This window comes from Geotrypetes seraphini, chromosome 6, assembly GCF_902459505.1.
Source record: "Geotrypetes seraphini chromosome 6, aGeoSer1.1, whole genome shotgun sequence".
Taxonomy (NCBI): domain Eukaryota; kingdom Metazoa; phylum Chordata; class Amphibia; order Gymnophiona; family Dermophiidae; genus Geotrypetes; species Geotrypetes seraphini.
Window position 1 is genome coordinate 118,601,331 of NC_047089.1, and position 26,978 is coordinate 118,628,308.

At 46.2% G+C, this 26,978-nt stretch overlaps 1 protein-coding gene across 25 annotated transcripts in view; it reads left to right on the top strand.

The window, feature by feature from the left end:
* The window catches only part of ABHD13 (abhydrolase domain containing 13), a 341,021-nt gene that overhangs the window by 25,743 nt on the left and 288,300 nt on the right, over positions 1–26,978 (top strand). The window contains exon 3 of one of the 25 annotated variants that reach the window (XR_004539856.1): positions 17,171–17,495. The exons of the other annotated variants lie outside the window; for them this stretch is intronic. The gene's annotated coding sequence lies outside the window, so the exon portion shown is untranslated. Of the gene's footprint in view, positions 1–17,170; positions 17,496–26,978 lie in introns of those variants that run through there. 25 annotated transcript variants of the gene reach the window in all.

A 26,978-nucleotide genomic window follows, 5' to 3' on the forward strand; every position in this document is an offset into this window, starting at 1 on the left:
ATAAGCAATTTCATATTTGAGTTCTTTTAGTACCCTGGGATGTGTACCATCCAGGTGATTTATCATTTTTTAACTTGTCGATTTGGCTTAGTACATCTTCCATATTCACTGAGATTTCTTTTCTTTCCTCCGAATCATCACCCTTGAAAACCATTTCCGGTTCAGGTAGATATCTTACATCTTCTTTCGTAAAGACTGAAGCAAAGAATTCATTCAGTCTCTCTACTAGGCCTGATCCTCCTTGAGGGCCCCTTTTGTTCCTTGATCATCCTACAATTCCATGGATTCCCTCACAAGTTTTCTGCTTCTAATGTATCTAAAAAAATTGTTATGAGTTTTTTCCTCTTTGGCAAGTTTCTCTTTATAATCTTTCTTAGCTTTTTTTTTTATTAGTGCTTTGCATCTAACTTGCCAGTGCTTATATGTTTGCTTATTTTCTTGATTTGGATCCTTTTTCCATTCCTTAAAGGATTGGTTTTTTTTGGCTCTAATAGCCTCTTTCACTTCACCTTTTAACCATGCTGACTCTAGTTTCCTCTTCTTTCCACCTTTGCTAATACATAGAATACATCTGGTCTGGGCTTCCACGATGGTATTTTGAAATAACATCCACATCTGGTTTATAGTCCTAACCTTTGCAACTAATCCTTTTAGCTTCTTTTTAACCATTTTCCTCATTTTATCATAGTTGCCCTTTAAAAAATTAAATGCCTCTACAGTAGATTTCTTTTGCGACGTCACTCCAGGTATCAGTTCAAATTTGATCATGTTATGATCACTGTTTCCCAGCGGACCCAATACTGTTAACTCCTCTACTATGCCTTGCATTCCAACAAGGTCCAAATCTAAAATCACTCCCTCTCTTGTCGGTTTCTGGATCAGTTGCTCCAAGAAGCAGTCATTTATGACATCTAGGAATTTTACCTCCCTAGCACTCCCTGATGTAACCATATCATACACTTTCCTTCCAAAACCAAGTTGAAGGTACAGCGGGTAACCAACTTGCCTCGCCCCCCCTGCACCAATACTCGCAGCACAGCCAGCATCTTCGGGGCCTCTCCTTGGGAGCCGAGCACTGCTCCGCCCCTCCCCCGATCCAATAAGGGAACTTTTACAGCTACCTTCAGCGGCCAGCGGGAAACCAACTTGCCTCCCCCTTGCACCGATACCCGCGGCACAGCCAGCATCTTCGGGGTCTCTCCTTGGGAGCTGAGCATGGGAGCACTGCTCCGCCCTTCCCCCGATCCAGCAGGGGAACTTTTACAGCTTTTACAGCTACCTTCAGCGGCCAGCGGGTAATCAACTTGCCTCCCCCTTGCACCGATACCCGCGGCACAGCCAGCATCTTCGGGGTCTCTCCTTGGGAGCACTGCTCCGCCCTTCCCCCGATCCAGCAGGGGAACTTTTACAGCTTTTACAGCTACCTTCAGCGGCCAGCGGGAAACCAACTTGCCTCCCCCCTGCACCGATACCCGCGGCACAGCCAGCATCTTTGGGGCCTCTCCTTGGGAGCAGAGCGTGGGAGCACTGCTCCGCCTTTCCCCCGATCCAGCAGGGGAACTTTTACAGCTTTTACAGCTACCTTCAGTGGCCAGCGGGAAACCAACTTGCCTCCTCCCCCCTGCACCAATACCCACAGCACAGCCAGCATCTTTGGGGCCTCTCCTTGGGAGCGGAGCGTGGGTGCATTGCTCCGCTCCTCTCCTCCCCTGAACCAGCAGGGGAACTACTACAACTACCTTCAGCGGCCAGCGGGAAACCAGCTCTCCTCTCCCTGCACCGATACCCGCGGCGCTGCTGGTGTCTTTCACATCCAGTCCACCCTCCCACCGATCGTTGATTTTATTTATTTATTTATTCGATTTTTTTAGCCCGTCCTCCCAAAAGAGCCAGAACGGGTTACAATGAATATATTGGTGCATTAAAATTATAAGTAAGATAGGTGCTTAGAAATTCCCTTACTGTCCCGAAGGCTCACAATCTAACTAAAGTACCAGGAAAAATGACAATTAGAAGAGTAATAAAGAAAGAAAATAGAGATAGAGGAGAAAAATAAGAAAATAAACATACTAATAAGATTACAATGATCTAAAGGAACACCTAATTCTACTCCAACCTGAAGACTTCTCCAACCCAAAGTCTTCTCCAACACAAGCTGAACAAACCCTTTGGGCAAACTGTTAAGTACTCTGCATGGTTACTCTTTGCATGGTCATTCTAATATCTACTGTACCCGAGTCAAACCTTTCCTACCCTCTGCATTCCCCCTCACCACAGGATGGCTTCGCTGCACAACTACCTCACCCTATTCCTCATGTTCTATTAGACCTATTGCAAATGCTGGTTAACCGAGGCCCTTTACGCCTCCCAGATTCCAATACTCATAAGACCCCGCCTCTCCATCCCAGGCCCCTTTAGGCAAACACAACGCTTCATTCTTAACTGCTCTGATCATGGCCCATTCCAAATCCCGGTTGTCCCTCCCTCAAGCAAATCAAAGAAACCTCTCAGTATAAAACACTGGTTATTAAAGAAAATCCCCCTCCCCTCCCCCATCGACACCCCTCTGCACAAAAAAGTACAAGGTTTCTACTTAAACATCCGATCTATCAGGAACAAAACCCAGCTGGTTAAAGATTGGCTAGAAGATATTAAACCCGACTTTGTCCTCCTAATTGAAACGTGGTTGATCTCCGACACCGATATCATAATTCGCGAGTGTCTCCCACCCGGGTTTAAAATCTCATCACTACCCAGATCCTGGGGAAGAGGAAGAGGATTAGCTATCATAGTAAGAGATCCATTCAAGTCCACCATCTTAGACTCGAAATCCTCCACAGACCTAGAAATTCTTTCTTGCAAACTCCAATCTGACCAACTAGAAGATGGCTTAATTCTCACCCTATTCTACATCCCTCCCAAGAAATGGCCCTCTGCTAAAAACAACTTTTCAGAATTCCTCCTCACCAACTCAATTACAGGTCCCTACAATCTTCTGAGCGGGGATCTGAACATCCACCTAGAACAGATGGAACAGAATGACACAAAAGACCTACTATCCCTCATCTCCTCTCTAGACTTTTTTACCCCGACCCCGGTAAAAACCCACCACAAAGGCCATCATCTGGACCTAGAACAATTCCACCAAATAACAATTCCATCCCAAGATTCTCTGGGAACAAACTACCTGGACAGATTATGCAATTTCCACCTCAATTGGCAAACGCCACCTATCCAACCCAAAGACGGCAAATAGGCCTAAAAAGGTAACATCCACAAAAGGCCTAATCAACCCAGTGGAATTCTGCTCCCACATCTCTTCCAACCCTGACCCAGATTCCTTTACGGTCGACGACTGGACAAACACAAGCACACAGATCCTAAATACAATGGCCCCTTACAAAACAAAGAAACTGAGAAACAAAATTCTGGATGGCTGGTTTGATGCCGAACTTGGATCAGTAAAACGGGAACTTCGAAAATTGGAAAGACTTTGGCTGAAATCCAATGACAACAAAGACAGAGCCAACTGGAGAACAAAACTAAAAGACTACAAACATCTGATAACCACCAAACGCACTAACTTCTAAGCCCAAAAAATTGGATTCCCTAACCCCGATATCAAAAACCTATTCAAAATAGTCAACCACCTCTACGACATTCAATCCCTTACCCGCCCTTCCTCAGACTCCCCCCCACCGGCCAACAACCTGGCCACGTTCTTCAATAACAAAATTTCCAATCTCAGATCCACCCTACCTACAACCTCCACCAACCATCTGAACTATCTTGACACTCAGTCCCATGATGGCGAAACCAGGGCTGATTTACTCTGGAACAACTTCACCACCCCCACCTGGCAACAATTCTGCAAATTCTACTCAAAATATGCCAATTCCCACTGCAAACTTGATTGCTGGCCACCAAATGTAATGAAAGTTGCTCCGACCTCCTTCAAAACCAAATTATATTCCTGGCTCTCCTCCCAGCTACAATCAGGCTCATTCCCTGCGGACCTAGGCCAAATACTTATCACTCCAATTGTCAAAAACCCCAAAGATCCCATCTCTCTCGTATCCAACTACAGACCCATTGCGAACATACCCTTCTTTACAAAGTTGATGGAAGGTCTGGTCAACCAAGATTTAACAACCTACCTGGACAAATTCAACATTTTAAACGACAACCAGTCAGGTTTCCGCTCCGGACACAGCACTGAAACTGTCATCGCTTCTCTGGTAGACTACTTTCATAACCTGTTCAGCCAAGGCACAAGTGCACTAGTCCTGCAGTTTGATCTTAGTAGCACCTTTGACTTGGTGGACCATGCCATTCTCCTGGACTGTTTGGAGTCTATCAGCCTCGCAGGCAACGTCATAAAATGGTTCCGGGGTTTCCTTGGTCAATGCTCTTACCAAGTCTACAGTGACAATTCCCATTCCGCCAGCTGGACTAACACCTGTGGAGTCCCACAGGGCTCCCCCCTGTCCCCCACGCTATTCAACATCTACCTGGTCGCCCTAGGTAATCTACTGCTAAACTTGAAAATCAAATTCTACATATATGCTGATGACATCACCTTAATCTTCCCCCTAACCAACATAACCCTTGAGATAAATAATCACCTAGCTTCAATCCTAACGCAAATCGAACTATGGATGACCGACTTCAAACTGAAGCTTAACTCAGATAAAACCAAATTCTTCCTGGCGAGTCCAAACGACAAAATCAAAGACACCTCAATCTCCCTGAACGGCCAAGTCTTTCCCATAACAAACTCCTTAAAAATTCTTGGAGTGACTCTTGACCGCAACCTTACCTTCAAAGCTCACACTGACCTTCTGGTCAAAAAAGGCTCCGCCACCTTATGGAAGCTAAGAAGCATTAGAAAGTACTTCGACGCTCCCTCATTCCGCCTACTTGTGCAATCCTCCATCTTCAGTCTACTCGACTACTGCAGCATCATCTACCTGGGATCTTTCAAAAAAACCACTCAAAGATTGCGACTCATCCAAAACACGGCAATCCGACTGATCTTCGGACTAAAAAAATGGGAACACCTAACTCCCTACTATCACAAACTTCACTGGCTACCCCTGGAAGCAAGAGTGCAATTCAAGTTCGCCTGTCTCTGTTTCAAATTCATCCTTGGCTCGGCCCCCCTTTTACTTGGTATCCCAACTCATCCTAGACCACCCATCCAAACACACGCGCAGAACCCACCTGTTCAGCTATCCTACCCTAAAGGCCTGCCGTTACAAAAGTTATCTAAACAGAACTCTTGCCTTCCAAGCAGGTCAGCTCAATAACTGGCTGGCTCACATCATCTCTCGCACTTCATCCTACTTAAACTTCAGGAAACTACTAAAAACTAATCTATTCACCAGATTCACACCCTAATACCCCTATACGCAGATTGTCTTGACCTTCTTCCCTGTACCATTTTGCCCTAATTGTACCTTTTGTAGCTGACTGTACCATTTTTTTCACCGATTGTACCACTGTTCGCTGATTGTCCTTATTTTCTCTGTACCATTTTCTTCTCTGGTACCCATTTTCTCTGATTGTACCTTTGTACCATTTTCGCTGATTGTGCAGCCCTTCTTCGTTGTAAACCGCCTCGAACTACTATGGCTTTGGCGGTATATAAGAAATAAAATTATTATTATTATTATTATTATAATACCGCAAATATCAACTGAGATTCAGTGTGATTTACAATAGGATGTGATGGATTCCTGACAAGAGTCTTAATAAGTTTCAAGTTTATTCATTGTTTGATATACTGCTTATAAAATAATACCTAAACAGTTTACAATGGATAGATAAATTAAAAGAAATAAAACATGCCAGAAAAAGGTATAGTAAATAAAATTGATAATGGGGAATATGTAAAAAATTGACATACTGGGACAGAAGGATGGAGGGATTTGAAAAAAAAGGGAGGGTGGTAAATGGAGGGAAGAATATAGTAGGGATGGGTTCGCTTCTAGAGAAGCGTTTTATCAGCATCTACGTTATCTGTTACGTGAACTCTGCTAGAGGAGGTTTGTTTCAGATGTTAAAAGCATCTTTGAAGAGGAAGTTTTTGAGTTTGGAATTTAATTTGTTTATTGAAGGTTCAATTCATATATCTAGTGGGAGGAGTGTGTTCCACAGAGAGGGAGCAGTGACCGAAAAGATGGTTTTATGGATTGTATTACATTACATTACATTAGAGATTTCTATTCCGCCATTACCTTGCAGTTCAAGGCGGGTTACAAAAGATATAAAAAAATGGGGGTTACAATGGAAGAACAATTGTCATTTCTAGAGTTGTAAAGAGTAAGTGTTGTTAAGAGTAAGAGTTGTTAAGAGTAAGTGAGGTTAGGACTGTTTCAGGAATTTCTTGAAGAGTATAGTTATTTCTTTTCTGAAAATCTTGTAGTCTGGGGTGGTTAACAGTAGGTTGGAGATTTGGTTATCTAGTTTTGCGGCTCGAGTAGTTAGGAGGCCATCGTATTGTTTTGTCCGTTTTACTTCCTTGATCGGGGGAGGTGTGAATGGGGAGTGTGTTTTTCTATGTCTGGTTGAGGTTGCTTGGATGAGGCGGTTGTTTAGGTAGGCTGGGCTGTTTCCGTTTAAGGTTTTGAATATCATGCAGTAGAATTTAAATAGTATTCTTTCTTGGTAGCCAGTGTAAGTTGATGTAAGCATCTGTGATATGATCATGTTTCCTCAATGAGTAGATGAGTCTCAGAGCAGTATTTTGGATTGTTTGTAGTTGCTTGGTCATCGTGGCAGGGCAGGGTAGGTAGGATTAGGGATTGCACTATAAGCTGGAATTGTGTTCTTTCAAATAATTTCCAGACTTGTCTCAGATTTCTCATTATTGCGAAGGATTTCTGTATGGTTTTATTTATTTGCGGTTGCATAGTACAGCATCTGTCTATTGTCATTCCTAGTAGTTTTATGGTGGTTTGGATTGGATAGTTGATTGAGTTAAGTTCTAAATTGGTTATGGTTGGGACTTTGTCATTTTCGAGGAGGATGAATTTAGTTTTATCTGGGTTGAGTTTCAGTTTGTGTTCTTTCATCCAGGTCGTAACTGTTTCTAGTGTTCGATGTAGTATGTTTTGTCATGGATGGTCTTTGCAGATCATATGGTATGAGGATGGGTGATTATCATCCGCATAACTATAGGTGGTTATGCATAGATTATCCAGGTATGCTCCAGAGGAGAGGCAGTGTATAGGTATGAAGGGAGTAGGGGATAGTGGGGATCCCTGTGGTACAGCCGCAAGGGTTGACCAAGGATTCTGATTTTTCTTTGTTTGATTTTACTCTGTAGGTTCTGGATTTTAGGAAGCCTTCAAACCAAGAATATACTTTATCTGAGATACCTATTGCATACAAGATTTGAAGAAGGATGTTATGATTAACTAGGTCAAATGCTATAGTCAGGTCCAGTTGTATGAGAAGCATTTTTTTTCCTGTGCTAAGATGTCTGACTGTGTCCATAAGGGAGTCTAGTAGTGTCTCTGTGCTGAAGTTGGTTCTGAATCCAGATTGCCTGGGGTGGAGTAAGTTATGGTCGTCTAGATAGTTTGTGAGGAGTTTGGCTACTAGGCCTTCTGTAACTTTGACATATAGCGATATTGAGGCAATGGGTCTGAAGTTGGATGGTTGGTCCGTTGGTCCTTTTGGGTCTTTTTGAATTGGGGTAATGATGATTTCGCTGAGGTCAGTAGGGAAAATGCCATCTGTGAGTGTAGTTTGTATACATTGCAGAAGTAGAGTACGGAATTTTACACTGGAGGTGGTAAGGAGATATGATGGGCAGTGGTTGAGGTCACAGGAAGTGTGGCTATATTTTTTGTAGAGTTTATTGAGTTCGGACCATTGTATGTTGGGGAATTGAGACCATGTTCTGTCTGCTGCAGTTGATTCTTTTTCTGTGGGGTGAATTGTGATTTCGTTTAGGTGGGATGGGGTAAAATTGAGGGTGGCTCTGGCGTTAGTAATTTTGTTCTTGAAATGATCTGCTAAGAGGGTAGCTGAGGGGGGTGGGGTGTTAGTGGTCGTGTAGGGTTTGGTGTCCGTTAGGTCTTTTAATATTTGGAATAGTTTTTTGGTATCTTGGGTTTCTGTGCCTATAAGATTTGTGTAGTGAGTTTTCCTCTTGTCTTTTAGTAGAAGTTTATATTGTTTGTTAATTTTTTTCTAGGCGGTTTTCGTTTGATCTAGGTTTGTTTTTCTCCATTTTCTTTCTAATCGTCTGCATTGTCTTTTAAGTTGGAGCAGATCGTTGTCAAATCATTGGTCTGATCTTCTACTGGTTCTAGTTTTGGTTTGTAGTGGGGCTAATTCATCCAGGATGTTGGTGGTTAGATTATTCCAGTGAGAGATGAAGTCTTTGGGGTCGCAGTCCTGGAGTGTTTCATCTATTTTTGTCCAGAATACGGTTGGCTCGATATGTTTGCGTGAGGTGTATGTTATTTTTTTGGATTTAGGTGTGGTTTTTTTCTTGGTCCAGTTGATGTTGAAATTGTAAGTGTCTGACCAGAGGGATGGGGACCAGGTTCCATTGAGTGTTTGAATTACTGGGGTGGTTGATTGATGGGTCATGAAGGCTGCAATGTCAAGTTGATGTCCTTTTTCATGAGTGGTTTGTGGGTTTAGGATTTGGAAGGATAAGCATTGAGAAATGCTAGACAGTTTTTTGCTGGTGTGGATGTTAAGTCTTCTAGGTGAAGGTTTAGATCTCCTAGGATAAGGTTATATTCTGCTGAAAAAGAGTTTTGGTAAATGAAGTTTTCAAATTCAGGTCTCACCGTGGTCCAGTTACCCGGTGTTATGTAACAGAGCATGCAGTTTAGTGAGTTTTTTTAGTGTGGAGCTTGTGAGATGACAGGCAAGGAAGTCCATTTGCGTGGTAGATGCTTTTTCTAGTATATTTAGGGTTAGGGAGTCCTTGAATATTATTGCTAGTCCTCCTCCTCTTTTTTTCTCTCTGCAAGTCATTGTTATTTTGTACCCCTGAGGGCATACCTCTGTTATTCTAGGGTCTGTGTCTGAGGTTAACCTGGTTTCTGTGAGGAAAAGGCAATCTAGGTTTTCGGTTTTTATCCAATTTTTTATATGTTATGTTTTAGATCCTAAGGCTCTGATGATTACGTAGGCACAAGTTAGGGTAGTGATATCTGTTTGATTATTGTGGGTCATTTCAGGGTAGATGAGTGTTTTAGGAGGAGGTTGAGGTTTGGTCTTGGGAAGTGTTGTTGTTCTTCTCCAGGTTATGGTGATGGGATGTTGGGTGCTGGTCTGGTGGTTCAAGTATCTTGTTATAAGGGTTCTCCTGTTGTGGGGTTGGAAATTGGTTGCAAAGGAGCTTGTGGGTGTGGTGGATAAGTTGTTTGCTACTACTTTCCAGCTGGTAATGAGGAGGATTATTAGTAGGGTGGCTTGAGTATGTGTTTGTGGGGATAGCTTCATCTTAGGTGGCAGGGGGTGGGGGTCTGGACTGGTTCAGAAAGCCGTCTGTCCTGTTGTTATCGGTGAGGGAGATAGATCTCGCTGTTTTGTGGTAGATGGGTCCTGCTGTTGGTCTGATCAAATGATTGAACTGTTGGGGGCTTCGGGGGGGCAGAGTTGGACTCCCAAACGGCCCGAAGTTCCTTCCCTACAGCAGGGGGCTGTCTTGCGTTGGGGCAGCTCCTGGTGGCAGTGGAGTTGCCCTGAAGAGAAGAGGCGGTGAAATTGTGCTCTGCAGGGGGCTTCGGGAGGCGGAGCTGGACTCCCACGCGGCCCGATGTCCTTACCCTGCTGGCGGGAGGGCTGTTTTTTCATTGGGGCAGCTTCCGGTTTCAATGGAGCTGCCCTGAAGAGAAGAGGCGGCGAACTGTGCTCTGCAGGGAGCTTCGGGAGGCGGAGCTGAACTCCCACGCGGCCCGAAGTTCCTTCCCTGCGGGGGGAAGGCTGTTTTTCGTTGGGGCAGCTCCCGGTTTCAATGGGGCTGCCCTGAAGAGAAGAGGCGGCGAACTGTGCTCTGCAGGGAGCTTCGGGAGGCGGTGCTGGACTCCCATGCAGGCCGAAGTTCCTTCCCTGCAGGGGGAGGGCTGTTTTTCGTTGGGGCAGCTCCCGGTTTCAATGGGGCTGCCCTGAAGAGAAGAGGCGGCGAACTGTACTCTGCAGGGAGCTTCGGGAGGTGGAGCTGGACTCCCACGCGGCTCTAAGTTCCTTTCCTGCGGGGGGAGGGCTGTTTTTCATTGGGGCAGCTCCCGGTTTCAATGGGGCTGCCCTGAAGAGAAGAGGTGGCGAACTGTGCTCTGCAGGGAGCTTTGGGAGGCGGAGCTGGACTCCTACGTGGCCCGAAGTTCCTTGCCTGCAGGGGGAGGGCTGTTTTTCGTTGGGGCAGCTCCCAGTTTCAATGGGGCTGCCCTGAAGAGAAGAGGCGGCGAACTGTGCTCTGCAGGGAGCTTCGGGAGGCGGAGCTGGACTCCCACGCAGCTCGAAGTTCCTTCCCTGCGGGGGGAGGGCTGTTTTTCGTTGGGGCAGCTCCCGGTTTCAATGGGGCTGTCCTGAAGAGAAAAGGCGGCGAACTGTGCTCTGCAGGGAGCTTCGGGAGGCGGAGCTGGACTCCCTCGCGTCCCGAAGTTTCTTTCCTGCGGGGGGGAGGGCTGTTTTTCATTGGGGCAGCTCCCGGTTTCAATGGAGCTGCCCTGAAGAGAAGAGGCGGCGAACTATGCTCTGCAGGGAGCTTCGGAAGGCGGAGCTGGACTCCCACGCAGCCCGAAGTTCCTTCCCTGCGGTGGGAGGGCTGTTTTTCGTTGGGGCAGCTCCCGGTTTCAATGGGGCTGCCCTGAAGAGAAGAGGTGGCGAACTTTGCTCTGCAGGGAGCTTCGGGAGGCAGAGCTGAACTCCCACGTGGCCCGAAGTTCCTTCCCTGCGGGGGGAAGGCTGTTTTTCGTTGGGGCAGCTCCCGGTTTCAATGGGGCTGTCCTGAAGAGAAGAAGCGGCGAACTGTGCTCTGCAGACTAGATAGAATAATTAACAGATTTTGATTGTTGGATTTAAGTGTCTAGAGGGAACATAGGGAATCAAAAGGGCATGAACACTGGTTAAGGTAATATAGGCAGGTTAGAGCTGTAGTTATGTGTTTGAGAAGAGACAAGTCTTTAGCATCTTCTTGAAGATATAGTATGATCGTATTTGTCGTAGATAAAGCGGGAGGTTCCAAGTCTTGGGTCCTTGGTACTTGAATGTGGATTTATGTAGTTTCTTTTGAATGACCTGTGCTGGATTGGGGTGGGGGGTTAGTTTGAAACGTTGCTGTGGTCTAGCGGTGAGAAAAGAGCATGCAATTGTTGCTGTAAATGGCCTTGTGGACCATGCAAGCTATCTTGTATTGCAGTGTCTCTCAAACTTTTATAACTCTGGCATACTAAACGGAGCAAATGTTTTTCGTGGCACATTATAATTGAAATGATAAAATTGCAAAACCAACAAAAAATTAAATTTGAGAGTTATTTATTTAAAGTTATTTAAGCTATGTATGGGTAATTGTAACAATGGTGAAACTAAAGTAGATAGAATAGAATCGCTAAGCAAGTCAATGGATGTGCTTGTTTTTGAATGCAAATTAACTCCAAAATGCAGCTTGATAGTTGACAAGCAAACATGTATTTCATCATCCACCATCTGCATTCATTTATTTTTTCAATTTAATTTCTGTCAGAGCTGAAATCCAAGTTTGCAAAGATAAAAAAATCAAAACGATAACAAAGCCTTGATTGCTTTGTTACCCAAGTTAAGATACCTATTGCATAAAAAATAAAATTACTTGCCATTAGTTTTCAAGGACCAATCGCATCAAAGAATGATGCTTGTCTGGGCTGTTGTATCCTTACGCACACAGATGCTCATAACATTAACAGACTCTTCTGAACATACATGTCATCTATTCTAATGCATGCTTATGGAGAAAATTTTTAAAATTAAAGTAAAATTCTGGAATCTCTCATGTAACACCTGGAATCTCTTTAGAGCACACAGAGAGACACTGTTGTATTGTATCCTCTCATATTGGGAGCCAGTGTAGATTTTTCAGGAGAATTTGCTTTGTCAGAAAATTAGTCTGGCTGCTGTGTTTTGGAGGAATTACAGGTTTTTGTAATCTTTCTGCAATACTACTGTATAAGGAGTTGCAGTAGTCCAGGTAGGGAAGGAGGACTGCTTGTGCAATCATTCTGAAGTTTGGTTGGCTTATTGATGATCTGATTGCTCTTAGTTGTCGAAGGTTTGGCTAGGGTGTTGATTTGGTTCGTGCAGGTGAGATCTGAGTAACATTTAGCCAATCAAATGTTGGGGTAATTGAAATCATACTGTATCAAAGGAAAGCCTGCTCCTAAAGAAAAAAATGCAAAAAAGTGCTCCAAGCAGAAGCCACTGAAGGGATACAAAAAGTGAAATCAGGAATCACTGTACAGTATATAGAAACATGGAGAAAAAAACCTCAGTTAGGTTGCATGGGTTTTTGAGGAAAACAACTCCCTTCCATATTCAGTGATTCAAAAATGCACTTTCAAAAGATTTCAAATGTTCAAAATTTTCCCCATCAATTATATAGGCTATGTCCACCTGGAGAACATGTGAAAGACACATAAATTTATCACTGCCACTAGAATCACCACTGCCAAATGAAAATGTGAAAACAGGACTTATCTTGTTTCCATCCAGACACCCCAGCGCTCCTGTAGACAAACAGCTGATTCCAGCGATTTTCAAAGCTGTCACAGGAAAACGAACTGCTACTCGCAGCAGTACTCAGGACTCTTTTAGGGAGAACAAGCAGTCCAAACGCTCCCGACAAGGATAATCCCAGTTTCGCCTTAGCTGCGTCAGGGGATTGAGTTTGAAACACAAAAAAGGGTAGCAAGATAAGCAGAATTACATAAAAATAGCGCTAGCAACCACCAATGCCGCACAGACTCCTCCCATCTTCACCGTCAGCAAACCAATCATATGGTCAGAAAATCCTTGACCATTTAAGACGGGAATTCAAACCTTTAGGGCATACAGTGCACAAATTATAGATCCATGTTTGCTGACGCTGTTGCAAATATCTCAACCAATCTCCTTTGTTCACAGAGCGCTTGCACACTTCCAGCACCACGCATCTAAGATAAAAAAAGCTATGGCTCAAAGACAAACCGTGAGAAACTAGGGGTTCTTCCATCCTACATGTCACAATACAAGATTTATGCTCCAGTAATCTCTTCTTTAAAGCTTGTGACGTCTGCCCCACGTAAATCAAAGCACAGGGGCATTGAATCGCATGCACCACTCCTTCAGATTGACACATTGTGCGACTCCATAGGACATATTCTTGTTGTGTGACTGGATGGATGAACATCTGAGTCTCCATCATAATTGGGTACATCATACAGCGCCCGCAGCTTGAATGCCCATGAGGACCTTCCAGATGTTCAGGGTCCTTAGGTAACATAATCGGGCATAGAAGATCAGACAAGTTCTTTTGTCACTGCTTTTGACAGAAATCTGCTGTCTGCCATACAAGGATGCAAAGAAAGCATAAAGGCGTAGCATTTCACAATCCTTTAAATGCTTTTAGACCAGCGGTCTCAAACACATAGCCCGCGGGCCGCATGCAGCTCTCCAGGTCTATTTTGCGGCCCACGGTCTGGACGCAATCAAGACAGCATTTCTCTTCCCCCTTCCCTTCCTTTTGGAGCAGCAGCGTGTCTGGCCGGCTCAGTCCATCGTTCCGTTCAAAGCTGCTGGTTGGCGGCTCCTCGCGCTATCAACTCCTGCATCGGAAGCCTTTCTGACGTCACAACATCAGAGAGGCTTCAGACGCAGGCACGGATCTCGCGAGGAGCCGCCACCCGCGGCTTTGAACGGAAAGATCAACTGAGCTGGCCAGACACGCTGCTGCTCCACAAGGAAGGGAACGGAAGGGGAGGGGAAAGAGAAATGTTTCTGCTGCAAAGGAAAGGGGGACCCTAGAGAAATGCTGCTGCTGTACAGGGAAAGGGATAGGGAAGGAAAGGGGAAGAGAAATGCCTCTCCTGCACAGGAAAGGGGGAATGGAAATGCTGCTGCTGCACAGGGAAAGGGAGGGGGATGGAAAGGGGAAGAGAAATGCTTCTGCTGCACAGGAAAGGGGGAAGGGAAATGCTGCTTCTGTTGCTGCTGCACCCAATTGGAGAAAGAGAGGGAAGGAAGGAGAAGGGAGAGGAGAGGAACAAGAGAAGCCAAGTTCATGGGAGGGAGGGAAGGAAAGGAGATATCAGACCATGGAGGGGGAGGGAGAGAAGCCAGGGCATGGGGGAAGAGAAGGAGACAGATGCCAGACCAAGGGAAAGGAAGGAAGGAAGGAGGGAGAGAAAGGAAGGAAAGAGATGCTAGACCATGGAAATAGGATGGAAGAAGAGAGAGATAGGAAGGGAAGGCAAGACATGGAAATGTAGATTTTGAAAAGAAAGCAGAAAAATTGAACATTAAGTTAATGCCAAAGATGGATGCAAGGCAGAATGTGAAGACGGAGAGAAAAACAGTCAAAGGACAAGAAGGCCCTGGAAACAGAGTTGAAAGTACAGAAAAATAAAGTCACCTGACAACAAAGGTAGGGAAAATGATTTTATTTTCAATATAGTGATTGAAATGTGTCAATTTTGAGAAAGAAAAGATATTAAACTTTAAATGTGAGGGCTGCAGAAAAAATAGTTAATGTCTTAAGAAATGACAGTTTTGCATAAGATAAAACTTTATAGTTTATATATCTTTCCTTTTAACTGTTAAAGGAAAGTTTTATAAACTATAAAGAGTTTTACCTCATGCAAAATTGTCATTTCTTTAATAAGACATTAACTATTTTTCTGCGGCCCTCCACGTACCTACAAATCCAAAATGTGGCCCCACAAAGGGTTTGAGTTTGAGACCACTGTTCTAGACTGTGGTGGTATTATCGAATTACAAAAGGTAGAACATCATCCTGTGAGCCCGGCTCACGGTAAGCCAGTAGACATTCCCGAGGGTTATAAAAAGCTCATTTATAAACTTGATTAACCACTTTCACTGGATAACCTCGTTGAACAAATTTAGTTTGCAACTTCCCCGCTCGTTCTCTGTATTGTTGTTTAAGTTTATTAGGATTTTATATACCGCCTATCAAGGTTTTCTAAGCTGTTTTACAATCAGGCACTCAAGCATTTTCCCTATTTGTCCCGGTGGGCTCACAATCTATCTAACGTACCTGGGGCTATGGAGGATTAAGTGACTTGCCCAGGGTCACAAGGAGCAGTGCGGGGTTTGAACCCACAACCCCAGGGTGCTGAGGCTGTTGCTTCAACCACTGCGCCACACACTCCTCACACTTTAGAGCTACAAATTCTCCAATACCTTGCGCAAAAGGAATACTGATTTTCATTGATGGGGATGCATGCTTGTAAACTGTATCAGGGAATTCCTGTCTGTTGGCTTGGAATATACCATGGTTACAAAACTGGTCCCATCAGTCTTCACCCAAACATCTAGAAACGAGATTGAAAACTTGTTGAACTTCATTTCAAATCGGATTGTAGGATGACAGGAATTTAGATAGTGATGAAATCTAGTAAGATCTTCCATTGATCCTGACCATAGACAGAATATATTATCTATGTACCGCATCCAAGCCACCACTGATCCAAAGAAAGGTGAGCAGTAAATCCATTTTTCTTCACAGTGGGCTTTAAATAAATTGGCCACAGTAGGGGTGAAAGAAGCGCCCAAAGTGATCCCCGAGCGCTGCTAAAAAAACTGGTTTTCAAACCAAAAATTTCTTTTCATTGCCAGCTGGCTTAGAGACATCAAAAAATCAGAGGGGATCTGATGGGGGTGACTTTGTTGATCCAAAAAGTCTCCAGTAATACTCACTGCCTCTAACTGAGGGATAGAGGTGTAAAGGGCACAGACATCGAAGGTTACTAGACATACCACATCACTCAAAAAAGCTGTAAAAAAATGTGTAGTGTCCTTTAAGTATGACTTTACCGACAGCAAACATGGCTGGAGGTGGTGATCAACATCTGATTGGTTTGCTGACAGTGAAGATGGAAGGAGCCTGTGCTACAAATCCTGCTTCAGCAGCATCAGTGGTTGCCAGCACCATTTTCATGTGATTCTGCTTATCTTGCTGCCCTTTTTTTGTGTTTCAAACTCAATCCCATGACGCAGCTAAGGTGAAACTGGGATTATCCTTATCAGGAGCGTTTGGACTGCTTGTTCTCCCTATAAGATCCCTGAGTACTGCTGCGAGTAGCGATTCGTTTTCCTGTGACAGCTTTGAAGATCGCTGAAATCAGCTGTTTGTCTGCAGGAGCACTGGGGTGTCTGGATGGAAACAAGAAGTCCTGTTTTCATATTTTCATTTGGCAGTGGTAATTCTAGTGGCAGTGATAAATTTATGTGCCTTTCACGGATTCTCCGGGTGGAAGTAGCCTTTATCATTGATGGGGAAAATTTTGAACATTTGAAATCTTTGAAAGTGCAAGATTTTTGAATTGCTGAGTATGGAAGGGAAGGTGGAGTTTTTTTCCTCAAACCCATGAAGCTTAACTGAGGTTTTTTCTCCACACTTCTATATATGTCCAGTGATTCCTGATTTCACTTTTTGTATCCCTTCAGTGGCTTCTGCTTGGAGCACTTTTTTGCATTTTTTTTCTTTAGGAGCAGGCTTTCTTTTGATATAGTGTGATTAAACATGCACCTTTCCTTTTCTATTGTGTTTGTTCTGTCAAAACAACATGTTTTAGTATTTTTAATATGTATGCATGTAATTTTGTAAACCGCGTAGTTTTTATGCGGTATAAATTTTTAAATAAATAAATATGGATTCCCTACTGCTATCTGTCATGCGTAATGTTTGTTGTATTTGATTCAATTTCCTCTTTAACATATAGCACAATCCTCCCCTCCTTCAGTTTGATCTACTCTATCCTTGCAATATAATTTGTACCTAGGTAATACAGTGTTCCATCGATTGTCCTTCTTCCACTAAGTCTCCGAGATAATGCCTTTTATATCTATCGCATCATTTAGTGCTATATACTCTCTCCTATTTTATTTTTTAGACTTCTAGCATTTGTATACAGACACTTCAAATTGTGTGTTTTCCTTGTGTCTATAGGCTGCTGAGAAGATGACAAGAGATAACTTCACATCTTTCCTCTGCTTTCCTCTGAAGCACTCTTAGCTTTCTTTCACCATGTTTGAAACCTCTCTATTGGGACTCTCTAAATGTTCTGATTCAACAGTATCATTCAAGGATACTCCATACCGAACCATCTGCTACTGGGCGACTGTCAGCTCCCACCCCCCATCTTAGTTTAAAAGCTGCTAAATTCTCACCACATATCCATGTAAACAGGGAATATGATCTCTTCCTAGCTTCTATAGATTTGATTGGCCACAACATTGTAACAGAATTACTTTTTCACAAATAAGACTCTGGTGTTTTACTTCAAAGTAATCTTTCTTTGTTATGCTTATTTAGGCCTCTGTTTATTCATAATTAATCAACAGAAATGACATTGTGTGTTGCATATAGCACATTATCCCAGGACAAGCAGGCAGCATATTCTTAACGTATGGGTGACGTCACCGACGGAGCCCCGGTACGGACCTTTTTAACTAGAAAGTTCTAGTTGGCCGCACCGCGCATGCGCGGGTGCCTTCCCGCCCGACGGAGGAGTGCGTGGTCTCCAGTTTCTTCGTTTCCGCGGAGCGAAGAAGACGCATGTGCTTTTCAACGGCCGTTGAAAACTCTCAATTTGCCTTCCCGCTCGCGATTTTTGATCCAATTTTGGTTCTATTTTTGTCTTTCGACTTCATTCTTCTAAAAAAAAAAAAAAAAATTCTTTTCGTGTCTTTTTCCTTATTTTTGCAGCCGGCCCCGGCGGGGCCTGTTGTAATCATCCAAGCCTCCGGGTTTGATTTCGCGGAGGCCGTGTTTCCCTTCATGCCCCCTCAACCGGGCTTCAAGAAGTGCCAGCGGTGTGCACGCCCGATCTCTTTAACTGACCCACACAACTGGTGCCTTCAGTGTTTGGGTCCAGAGCATCGGGCTGACACCTGCACCCGCTGTGCTACTCTCAAGAAACGCACTCTTAAGAACCGGCAAATACAGCAAAATATTCTTTTCGGTACCGGTTCTACCATGGATCAAGCCCCGACGTCGACGGCACCGCCTAAATCGGCACCGACCACATCGACACCGCCTGATCCTCCTTCGGGGTCGATAGCGCCAGGTAAGCCGGCTAAGAAGCCTTCCACTTCCCTTGAGCGACCTCCAGCTACAGCGGTGACCCCGGTTCTTCCGACGTCCCGCCGCTCCCGTAAACGCTCCGCTCCGATCACGGTGAGTGCCTTGTCATCGGCCTCCTCATCGCCGGAGCGTCGAGCAGCACCTATGGTACCGAAGAAATCTAAAGCGGTACCGGTGCCCCCATTGGAGGACCGAATCTCGGCCATCCTCCAGGACAAGCTTCAGGAGCAGCTACAGAAGCAACTCCAACAGCTCCTTCCAACCTTACTGGCACCGCTCCTTCCGGTACCGGTCCAGCCCGAGCTTCGCACCGCTCCACCGGTATCCACCCCCTCGGTACCGTTGAACACATCCATGCCGGTCTTATCTGCTCAGCCTGCACTTCAGACTTGCTCGGCAGAGGACCCTTCCCAGGCCCCAGATCGACGCCGGTCGTCTCGGGATCGGGATCGGCACCATTCCTCCAGGGACAGAGATCGATGCCGGTCTTCATCCCCCGGCACCGTATCCATGCGATCTGGCAAGTCCCTTTCTAAAACCCGCCATACTGAACCGGCTATCAGGGACCCAGACCTATGGGAACAATCCCCACTCGGTACCGAGGAGGATGCCTCTTCTACAGATGAGGAACCCTCCATGGCTGAAACCACTTCTAAGCCCGAGCAATCCTCCTTCACGAAGTTCCTTCGGGAGATGTCAGCGGCTCTCTCCATCCCCCTTGAGTCCGACTCTAAGAAGTCCCAGGCCTTTTTAGAAGCTTTGGACTTCGACCAACCTCCCAAGGAGTTTCTTAAACTTCCTGTACATGATATCCTCCGGGAAACATTTTATAAAAATTTGGAGACTCCATTGACTGTTCCAGGTGCCCCTAAAAAACTGGACAGCTTATACCGGGTCATCCCTATTCCGGGATTTGACAAACCCCAATTGCCCCATGAGAGCCTCCTTGTAGAGTCCACTCTCAAAAAATCTCAAGGCTCCAGCGTTTATGCCTCCACCCCTCCTGGCAGAGAGGGAAAGACAATGGACAAATTTGGAAAGCGCCTGTACCAGAATGCCATGCTGGCTAACAGAGCCAACAATTACACCTTTCATTTTTCATTTTATATGAAACACCTGGTCCAACAACTTTCTGCTCTAGAAAAATATATACCTGAGCGTAAGGTCCCACTCTTCCAACAGCAGATTTCCAACCTCCTTCAGCTCAGAAAGTTTATGGTGCGCTCGATTTACGACTCCTTCGAGCTTACTTCACGAGCCTCCGCACTGGCTATGGCCATGCGACGCCTAGCCTGGCTGAGGGTGTCTGACCTTGATGTAAACCACCAGGACCGTCTCGCCAACGCGCCCTGTCTTGGTGACGAACTTTTTGGGGAGTCTCTTGATACCACAACACAAAAACTTTCGGCTCATGAGACCAGATGGGACACCCTCATTAAACCCAAAAAGAAAACTCCACCGGCACGACCATACAGGCCTCAGTCCTCTTATCAACGTCGATTCTCTGCCAGGCCGCTGAATCCTCCTCAGCAGCAATCTCGCCGTCCTCGCCAACAACAGCACACTCAGGCTCGCTCTCAATCTCACCAGGCGACCAAGCCTCTCCCTCAGACTAAACCTCCTCAGCCCTTTTGACTCCTTTCTCCAGGGCATAGCCAGTCTCCACCCTTCGATGCCTCTTCCTCAACCTATCGGAGGCCGCCTCACCATCTTTCTCCAACGCTGGGAGGCCATCACATCAGACCTGTGGGTTCTCAACATCATCCGCCACGGATACTCACTAAGGTTCCAGACTCTTCCCATAGATCATCCTCCCGTAGAGTCTGCTTCTCACTCCTCCCAAACTCCTCTCCTCCTCAGGGAGGTCCAATCCCTCCTCCTCCTCAATGCCATCGAAGAAGTTCCTCCAGACCAAAGGGGTCAGGGATTTTACTCCCGCTACTTCCTGGTACCCAAGAAAACGGGAGATCTTCGTCCCATCTTAGACCTCAGGAACCTCAACAAGTGTTTGGTCAAAGAAAAGTTCAGAATGCTCTCCCTGGCCACGCTTTATCCTCTTCTATCTCAACACGACTGGCTATGTTCCCTGGACCTCAAGGAGGCCTACACTCACATCCCAATCCATCAGGCTTCGCGTCGCTACCTCCGATTCCAGATACAAAATCACCACTATCAGTACAAGGTGCTGCCCTTTGGTCTCGCATCATCACCCAGGGTGTTCACCAAGTGCCTGATTGTGGTAGCGGCTTTTCTCAGGTCCCACAACCTACAAGTGTTCCCATACTTGGACGATTGGTTGGTGAAAGCACCTACATCTCCGCTTGTGCTGCAAGCCACTCATCAAACCATCTCTTTCCTCCATCTCTTGGGGTTCGAGATCAATTATCCCAAGTCACATCTGCTTCCTACGCAGCGCCTGCAGTTCATCGGAGCAGTTCTCGATACCAATCAGATGAGGGCGTTCCTTCCTGCCGACCGGCACCGGACGCTACTTCACCTTTGCCGGCAGGTGCTCCTTCATCCATCCATCCCTGCTTGCCAGATGATGGTCCTTCTAGGCCACATGGCCTCAACAGTCCATGTGACTCCTCTGGCACGACTCCACCTCAGGATACCTCAATGGATCCTTGCCAACCAATGGTCACAGACCACGAATCTTCTTTCTCATCCCATCTCTGTGACATCGTCTCTTCAGCAATCTCTTCAATGGTGGTTGAACTCCTCAAATCTCTCCAGGGGACTTCTCTTCCATCCGCCTCCTCATTCCATGGTCATAACCACGGATGCTTCCCCCTATGCATGGGGGGCCCACTTGGGCGATCTCCGCACCCAGGGACTTTGGACCCCTCAGGAGCGTCAACATCACATCAACTTCCTGGAGCTCAGAGCCATGTTTTATGCTCTCAAGGCTTTCCAGCATCTCCTCTACCCTCAGGTTCTTCTCCTGTGCACGGACAACCAAGTCGCCATGTACTACATCAACAAGCAAGGCGGCACCGGATCTCGTCCCCTTTGTCAGGAGGCCCTCCGAATCTGGACCTGGGCCATAGCCCACAATCTGTCCCTCAGGGCTGTCTATATCCAGGGCGAACAGAACTCCCTGGCCGACCAGCTCAGCCGCATCCTGCAACCTCACGAGTGGACCCTGGACCCTCCTACTCTCCACTCCATCTTTGCTCGCTGGGGCACCCCGCTAGTGGACCTATTTGCAGCTCCTCACAACCATCAGCTGCCCCAGTTCTGTTCCAGACTCTTCTCTCCGCATCGTCTGACCCCAGATGCATTCCTACTCGACTGGACGGATCGGTTCCTCTATGCCTTTCCTCCACTCCCTCTGATGTCGCGGACCTTGTTCAAGCTCCGCAAGGACAGGGCCACCATGATTCTCATCGCCCCCCGGTGGCCCCGACAGCACTGGTTCTCCCTCCTGCTCCAGCTCAGCTCCAGGGAGCCCATTCCTCTTCCTGTGTTTCCTACTCTGCTTACACAGCAGCATCAGTCTCTACTGCACCCCAATCTGTCTTCCCTCCACTTGACTGCTTGGTTTCTCTCGGGCTGACCTCTCCAGATACCCTGTCTCAGCCTGTCCGTCGCATTCTGGATGCCTCCAGGAAACCCTCCACGCTCCTATGTTACCATCAGAAGTGGACCCGGTTTTCCTCTTGGTGCCTCCTGCATCATCACAATCCCACCTCATTGGCGGTAGAGACCATTCTGGACTATCTGCTCTCTCTGTCCGATGCTGGTCTCAAGTCTACCTCAATCAGAGTCCACCTCAGTGCCATCACTGCGTTTCATGAGCCTATCCTCGGAAAACCTCTCACGGCTCACCCTCTGGTTTCCCGCTTCATGAGAGGCCTCTTCAACATCAAACCACCTCTACAGCCTCCTCCTGTCGTCTGGGACCTAAATGTGGTTTTGTCAGCCCTCATGAAACCTCCTTTTGAGCCTCTTGCTACTACTTCGCTCAAACTTCTCACATGGAAGGTGCTTTTCCTCATTGCCATCACCTCTGCCAGGAGGGTCAGTGAGCTGCATGCACTGGTCGCCGATCCACCGTTCACTGTTTTTCACCATGACAAGGTGGTTCTGCGTACCCATCCTAAATTCCTTACCAAGGTGGTTTCGGCTTTTCACCTCAACCAATCTATTGTATTGCCTGTCTTCTTCCCGAAACCCCATTCTCATCCTGGAGAACAGGCGTTACACACACTGGATTGTAAACGTGCCCTTGCATACTACCTTGACCGTACCAGGGCTCACCGATCCTCTCCTCAACTTTTTCTGACCTTCGATCCCAACCGTCTGGGTCGTCCTGTCTCTAAACGAACGCTGTCCAATTGGCTTGCTGCCTGTATTGCGTTCTGTTATGCTCGGGCCGGCCTGTCACTGGAAGGAGCTGTCACGGCCCACAGGGTCAGAGCTATGGCTGCTTCTGTGGCTTTCCTCCGTTCCACGCCTATTGAGGAAATCTGCAAGGCGGCCACTTGGTCTTCAGTTCACACGTTCACTACTCACTACTGTCTGGATACCTTCTCCAGACGGGATGGACACTTCGGCCAATCTGTGTTACAAAATTTATTTTCCTAATGGCCAACCATCCCCCCTCCCTCTCTGTTAGCTTGGAGGTCACCCATACGTTAAGAATATGCTGCCTGCTTGTCCTGGGATAAAGCACAGTTACTTACCGTAACAGGTGTTATCCAGGGACAGCAGGCAGATATTCTTACGACCCACCCACCTCCCCGGGTTGGCTTCTTAGCTGGCTTATCTTAACTGGAGACCACGCACTCCTCCGTCGGGCGGGAAGGCACCCGCGCATGCGCGGTGCGGCCAACTAGAACTTTCTAGTTAAAAAGGTCCGTACCGGGGCTCCGTCGGTGACGTCACCCATACGTTAAGAATATCTGCCTGCTGTCCCTGGATAACACCTGTTACGGTAAGTAACTGTGCTTTACATAAAATGGGCTTTTGTGGTAGATACAAGTCCATGCGATAGCATATTATTAAGAAAGAGCCTTAAGTACATTGGTTGCACTCCAGGGATTATGCAGCAATCATTTCAAAATCTAATTTAATCAGCAATTTATCACTCTTATACCAAAAAAATAGTTCAAGATTCAACAAAAAAGCACACGTCTCAATGTAAATGTTAAGTGGTTATGCATGGATAGCTGTGAGGTTGGAAGATGTGTGTGAGGGATAACAATATTTAGGCTCCTTTTACCAAGCTGCAATAGGCTTTTTTATTGTCGGCCGTGGCAGTATTGAATCCTACATTCATAGAATTCCTATAAGTGGTGGAGCTAATACCGCTGCGGCCAGTGATAAAAAAAAAAAAAAGCCTAATGTGGCTTTGTAAAAGGGGGAGAGGGGTTATATTGGTATTTTCATATACAGTAGAACCTTGGTTTACGAGCATAATTCGTTCCAGTAAACCAATTTACTCGTATATCAAAGTGAGTTTCCCCATAGGAAGTAAGGGAAACTCGCTTGATTGGTTCCACCTCCCCTCTCCCCGGCTACCGGCGCTGCTCCACCCCACCACATCCCCAAAAGACTCCCCCCACCCCCGAGGCCACTGGTGCGCTTCCACAACCCCCATCCCCGCAAACCAGCATTCCCCGCCCGCACTGAATGCTTATCCCCAGTGTGGCTCCGGCATGCAGCACCAACCCACAGGAGGTGCTGGTGCCCGAAGATCATTCCTCTCCCCCGACTGGGCCTTGAGCATCGGGGTAGAGGCACGATCTTCGGGCACCGGCACCTCCTGTGGTTTGGTGCTGCGTGCTGGTGCCACATTGGGAGTAAGCATTCAGTTTGGGTGGGTGGGGATGCCGGTTTGCACGGGTGTGTGTGTGAGCGTTTATGAGGGGGGCGATGCCGGTTCACAGGGGGGGGCGGCGTTTGTGGGCGGGAGGGCGATGCCGGTTCGTGGGCGGGGGGACTCACAAATCGAGTCAATGCTTGGTTTGCGAGTCACGATTTGTGAGAATGTTTTGCTCGTCTTGCAAACCACTCATAAACCAAGGTTTGACTGTATATGTATACTTGAACTTTCTAGACTGCCTTTTAGTAAAGCTCAACAAAATAGCTTATGATCTGCAGTATTACAGTGATAACACATTTTCCAACACTTTTCTATGGTGTCTTCATGTCCTTGGATAGTGGATGCCCCATGACATTATCCACAGCACTAAAATCAGTTTCTGTTCCTGAAGAGCGTTCCTACAGATAGCATCACTGCCAGAGTTGCTGAGCAGTAGTGCTGCCTGATTCAGGGAAAAAAATTTCAATTTGATTCAGCCTATTGAATCGATGATTCAATTTGATTTTCCTGTCCAATTGGGTGGGTTTAAAAAAAAAATATCCTGGTGGGTTTATTTTATAGCCTCTTCTCCCCCTTCGCCCTCTCCTACCCACACTGGTCCTGTGGTGTAAACAAAATAAACAAAAAATACTTTTCCTCTCTCTGTTAAATCCTAGCTCATGTTTGTGGTCTAACACCAGCTCTGGAAGGATACACTTTTCAAATCTGACATATTGTAATCGCAAAACAGAAAATAAAATTATTTTTCCTACCTTTTGTTGTCTGGTCATTCTTCAGATCATGTTGGATCCAGGCTCTGGTTGTTTTCTGATCAGGCTCTCCTTCTTTCTCCGTGCTAACCATCCATCTTTCATCTCTGTCCTCCCCTTCTGTTTCCCTTTCCTCCTCCGGAGGTCTGGCAACTTTCCTTTTTTTTTCATCTCCATCCCCCCACAGCTGCAGCGATGGACCCCACCATCCACAGATCCACCAGCTCTCTTTTTCTCAACTACCCTTTCATCCAGCATCTCTCTTCTGTGTCCCTGTCCCTATTCTCCTTTCCAGTAGTTTCCCCCTTGTGTCCCTGTTCCTATGCTCCCTTCATGCCCAGCATCTTATCGCTTCAGGGCAGCTCCACTGTTGTCGGGAGCTGCCCCAGCTGACTACAACTGCCGCTGCTGCAAGGGAAGGAGTTGGGGCAGGCTTGGGAGATGAACTCCACCCCCCCCCCAACGGCCCTTGCGGCACTACTACCTAGAGAAGGATCTCTTCAGGGCAGCTCCACTGTTGTCGGTAGCTGCCCCAGCTGTCTCCAACTGCCGACGCTGCCACAAGGGAAGGAGTTGGGGCAGGCGTTGGAGATGAACTCCGCCCCTCCAACGGCTCCTGTGGCAAAGATCTCTTCAGGGCAGCCCGCCAACTTGCCTCACCTGGACCGGGAGCAATGGGAAGGAACTCCCCCCCCCCTTTCCGACGTTCCATGACTGAGCCAGTCGGAAGGCTCAGCGGCAACGCTCTTAATTTAATTTAATTCTCAAGTCCGCCTAACCAGCCCCACCACAGAACACCCACTCCATCAACAGAAAACAACTCTCAACAAGCCAAGAAAGGAAAAGAACTTCCCCACCACTTCCCTCAACTACAGCCCCTGCCACTCTTTGCGCCACAATGAAAACCACACTAGAAAAATATCTTCAAGCTATCCTACTGATTACCCTGCTCCTAACCAACTGGAAGGCAACAGCAAGCAACATCTCCCCAATACCAACTATATCAAACTCTAGGGGAATTATCCACCCAACCTGACGGCCCACAATAGATAGAAACATAAACTATCAGACCTACACTTAACCAATCTACCACACAAACTACAAGAAGGAGACCGACAAACCCTTATAAGACCAAAACACAACCTCACCAAAGATCACTCATCTACCTGAAAATAACTCAAATCACACAAACAGACTACACCACTCTCACATGTGCATATATGAATATCGGAGCCATAGGCCCCAAGACAGAACACATAAAAAACTGGATAGAAGAAGAAATTATATATTGCCTTTTCCTCACAGAAACTTGGCTTACCTCTGATTCAGACCCCAGAATAACGGAAGTCTGCCCAAAGGGATACAAAATAATAGTGGTCTGCAGAGAAAACAAAAGAGGAGGAGGAATTGCCATCATATCCAGAACCACCTTAGACCTAAAAATACAAGACAAAACAACCACCCCATTCATGGATCTAGTAGCCTGTCAACTCTCAAGCACATTGCTCAAAAGAACACTGACATGCATGCTCTGCTATATAACCCCAGGAAGCTGGAACACAGCAAAACCAAAATTTGAAGATTTTATATACCGAAACTCACTAACGACAACCTACAACTTGATCCTAGGAGACCTCAACCTCCACCTCGAAAACCAATCCTATAAACAAGTAGAAAACTTACTATCATACCTCGAGGCCTTAACATACAAGATACTAGACCCTCAAGCCACACATGAAAAAGGACACCAACTCGACATTGCAGCCTACATGTCCCAGCAGCCCATACAACCAGAAATCCACACATCAAACGGATACTCTGGTCTGATCATTATACGTACTCCTTCAAAATCAACTGGACCAAAAACAAAAGCAAACCAATTACACAAAAATTAACTTATAACTCGCATCAATACATCGACCCCACCAAATTCTGAACAAAAACAGACACCATAATCCAAGACTACAACCCCAAAGACTTCATCTCACAATGGAGCCATCTAAGTACAGCAAGCCTAGATGAGCTAGCCCCAGAGCAATCCAAAACCAGAATCCATAGAAAATCAGACAAATGGTTCAACAACAAACTACTC